Source organism: Penaeus chinensis, chromosome 4 (assembly GCF_019202785.1).
Source record: "Penaeus chinensis breed Huanghai No. 1 chromosome 4, ASM1920278v2, whole genome shotgun sequence".
Lineage (NCBI taxonomy): Eukaryota > Metazoa > Arthropoda > Malacostraca > Decapoda > Penaeidae > Penaeus > Penaeus chinensis.
The window spans coordinates 34,677,941-34,682,940 of record NC_061822.1 but is presented as its reverse complement, the minus strand read 5'-3'; positions in this window follow the sequence as shown (position 1 = coordinate 34,682,940).

The following is a 5,000-nucleotide window of genomic DNA, read 5'->3' as shown; positions in this document are numbered from 1 at the left end:
CGCAAACACCCCAGCCAAACCCACGTGCATGTGCGTCGTAAAAAAAACTCCCCGTGTCTGCTTTGGTCTTCTTTCCATCACTTTTTTCGCCCGAGGATTAGCCAGTCCCCTTAGGATTAGTCGCCTCCAAGAAAAAAAAACAAAAAAACTCTTGCGACGAGAAAGAGAAAGAAAAAAACAAGACTTTTGCGCCGACAGAGGAAGAGAAAGAGAGAAAAAAAAAAAAATGACGCGGTGAAAGAGATGTAAATGATTGGGAAAATGGAAAAGGAAGAGAGAAAAACGAGATGGATAGGGAGATGAAAGGCATGGGGATGAGAATGTGGAATGACTTGGACGGACAAGAGGCAATGAAAAAGAACGGAGTGATAAGATCAGTAGGGGAAATAAAGGAGAAATTGTTGGTTTAGTATATACAAAAACACACGGTCGGATGCGTTCTCAAAAATAAAACAAATACTCACTGACATAGGAGGAAGAGGTGTAATAGGAGGAAAAGGAGGAGGAGGAGGAGGAGGAGGAAAAGGATAAAGAGGAGAAAGATGAGGAAGAGGAGTGGCAGTAGGAATAGAAGGGGTAGACAATGAGGGGGTATATTAGTAGTAGTAGTAGGTGGAGGAGGAGGAGGAGGAGAAGGAGGAGGAGGAGGAGGAGTAGGAGGAGGAGGAGGAGAAGGAGGAGGAGGAGGAAGAAGAGGAGGAGGAGGAAGAAGAAGAAAAGGAGGAGGAGGAGGAGGAGGAGGAGGAGGAGGAGGAGGAGGAAGGAAAAGTAGGAGGAGGAAGAAAAAGAAAAGGAGGAAGAGAAAGAAGAGGAGGAGGAGGAGGAGGAGGAGGAGGAAAAGTAGGAGGAGGAAGACAAAGAAAAGGAGGAGGAGAAGGAAGAGGAGGAGGAGGAGGAGAAGGAGGAGGAGGAAAAGTAGGAGGAGGAAGACAAAGAAAAGGAGGAGGAGAAGGATGAGGAGGAGGAAGAAGAAGAAGAAGAGGAGGAGGAGGAGGAGGGAGAGGGGGAGGAGGAGGAGTAGGAGGAGGAAGAGGAAGAGGAAGAAGAAGAAGAAAAGGAGGAGGAGGAGGAGGAGGAGGAGGAGGAGGAGGAGGAGGAGGAGGAGGAGGAGGAGGAGGAGGAGTAGGAGTTGGAGGGGTAGGAGTAGGATGAAGAGGAGGAAAAGCAATAAAAGAAGACGAAGAAAAAGAATAAGAAAAAGAAGTAGAAGAAGAAGAGGAAAAATGGAATAAGAATAAATCACAATATGAAAATACCTATCGCAAAGATAACACGTTTAACAAAAAACATACAAAAAAACAAAAAAAAAAACATCCGTTTCTGGTGTCACGGCGGAGTCATTATGGAAGCACCGATGACTTCGCTTTGGCATCAGTGAGTCAGAAAAGTGTTATTTCATATCCAATGCGATAAGTTCCGTGGGCGTGCTTCGTAAAATTTATGTGCCCGCGCTGAACCCAAGATGCAATGGGCTGGCAAGATCTAATGGGCTGGGCGACAATTATAGTTTTTATTTTACTTCATTTTTTTTTCTCGTTTTTTTTGACGAAACGTTTGGATGTTTGGATGTTGCAACCCGAGGAGAGATGAAACCTTATTGCTTTTTTTACTTTTATATTTACTCGTATACAAACACGCAGGTCTGAACATGGGTGATATGTGGATTCTAATATTACTATATAAAAGGCAGTTATGTGAAAGTACACCCATAAACATACATACAGCCATACACACATATATACGCACATACATGCCCCCGCACATACGCACAGTGGCAACTTAATTGTAACATACTGTTTCCTAAAATCAATCTAGGCACATATATTCGTAATCTACCGGATTACAGGCTAAGCTGTATAACAGATCAAATCCGCGCAAAAAAAAACAATTTCTTTGTGTTTGCGCGTGTGTTTATTTGCATATACGTGTGCGTATGTATATGTACGCATGTGTGTGTATGTATATGTACGCATATGTATATTAAAGCATGTGTGTATATGTATATGTACGCATGTGTATATTAAAGCATGTGTGTGTATGTATATGTACGCATGTGTGTGTATGTATATGTACGCATATGTATATTAAAGCATGTGTGTATATGTATATGTACGCATGTGTATATTAAAGCATGTGTGCGTATGAGTACAAGCACGTATGTGTTTCCACACATGCAAACACGATCAAGTGAGACATCTGACGGCAAAGAAAAGGTAGCCTGACTGGACGCGCGTGTTACAGGCCGCGAGCCGTGCACCTACTGGCAGGCGTTAAAGTAGAACACTCGCTTATAATGTTGTCAGGAAAGTGTGCCACCCTCTGTTGCCAGCGGAGGGTGATGCGCCCACTCCAGCGCCTCGCCACTCGCTCGGGCGCCGCTCAGAGCGGATGCGGGCGGCGGGGTCATCTCCAAGCCTACTTGGGCGGGGAATGTGGACGTATTCGTAGTGTATGCCTTATTACACACACGCACACATGTATATATAAATATACATATACATATATACATATATATGTATATATACACATACATTTATATATACATATACATACATACATACACACACACACACACACATATATATATATATATATATATATATATATATATATATATATACACACATATATATACATACATACATATATATGTATATATATACATATATATATATATATATATATATATATATATATATATATATATATATATATATATATATATATTTATTACTGAATACACACACACACACACACACACACACACACACACACATACATACACACACACACACACACACACACATATATATATATATATATAAAGAAAAAAATCACACATACACACAAATACACACACAGATATATATGTATATGGTACAAACTAGATTGAATGAAAATGAGAATAGTTTCGAAATCATCCTGGATTTCAGTACGATGGAATCCAGGAGGATTTCGAAACTCTAATTTTCAGTAAATCTAGTCTGTGTATTGTGTTTTTTCTACCATATCAACACGGCATAGTGTTTTACTATTCATACACACACACACACACACACACACGCGCACACACACATATACACTTAACATACACACACGCGCGCAAACACACACACACACACACGATTATTACAAATCTTAAAAACATTTCAACCCTAAAAGCAAACCATCTCAGACGCAGGGAGCCTCCTCGACGCCGCAGCCAATCCAGCAAGCCTCGGCCTCGTCATGAAGCGCCGGTACCTCCACTTCCTACGCAAGCCCACGCGGGTTAACTGCGTACTTTGACTCCCCGACTCGACCAACACGTCGGGTGATATTTCCCATTGCGCCGTCGCTCGCGGGCTTCGCTTCACTCCCTTTGAGATGATTACGGCGGACAGGGACAAGACAGCGCGAGGATAAGGAACCTGTTTTGGGTTATTTCGGCCCTTGATGCCCATCTCTCTGGTCACTTATTTTTCTATCACTTTTTATTCATACACACACACACACACACACACACACACACACACACACACACACACACACACACACACATATATATATATCTATATTTACACATATGACTGCCGCGATGATCCAGTGGTTAAAGCACTGGACTCTGACCCTCGTGGTCCCGACTTCAATTCCCCGCCGCGGTAGTCGTAAAAATGCCTGCGCTCTGACTGCTAGCTCGAGTCAGAGAAAACGACATATCGCCATGAGAAGTCAGTTAGCACAAATGTTAGCACACCGAACCGCGGTTGATTAGGGAGTGCATCCAATCAGGCAAAGGTGGCATTGCCATATAACCTCTCAGTAGTGAACTGAGAGAGGCCTATGTCCTGCAGTGGAATGAATAGCGGTTAAAAAATATATATACATATATATGTATATATATACACACACACATATATATATATATATATATATATATATATATATATATATATATATATACGTATACACACATATGCATATTTATAGACATTTTTGCATATATATAATTATTCATATATCACTCGCTCTTAACATCATAATTTAATGCCTTAAATATATATATATATATTATATAGTAAATATAATACAACACACTGTTAAGAACAAAACTCAAAGGCGATAAGAACTATGATACCAAAGAGAAAAACCTGTCATAAAAATATGACAAACAGAAAAAAAAAAACACGGAAATGAATAATGGAACAAAAAAAAAAAACAAAAAGATAAGACAAAAGCCAACCTTTAACCTTCAATAAAAAAAATACATAGAAAACGCTCTGGAGAAGGAAAGACAAAGACGAACGTAAAATAACAACAAACAACAAAAAATTCACATGCAAGAGAAGAGATAGAGAGAATAAAAACAAGAACGACAAAAATGAGAAGGGAGGAGGGAGGATCACAAAGGGTACATGAAAATAAAACAAAATAATTTAGCTCGGGATGTTTGTACAGGAAAAAAAAAGAATCGCCACTGGACCTGAATATAAAGGGAGGAGAGGGGGGAGTGAGAGACCTAACAGACAAATAACTAATGAGGAAAATATAAAACTTTGATGTGTGTATATATATAGGTATATATATATAGCTGTGTGTGTGTGTGTGTGTGTGTGTGTGTGCGCGTGTGTATTTGTATGTACACACACACACACACACACACACACACACACACACACACACACACACACACACACACACACACACACACACACACATATATATATATCAATCTCAAAAGGATCGAAGAGGAGGGCTCTGAGCGTTAGCGCATATAACGCTTACATGGGATTTGGTTGTTGGGGGGAAGAAGGGTGAGGGTGGCTAAGCTTTGGTGTTTTATGTATGTATTCTGAGGTGGGCTAATTTCGGTGTCTGTTTTGTCTGCGTGTGTTATGTGTTTTTAGTCCGTTCCAGTCAGGAATGATGCGTCGGAAATATGAGTGAATAAGGGAATTGTATGGGTGTTTGAGAACAGGTGAAATTTATGGCTTTGCATTTGTCTGGCCGAAAGTCCATTT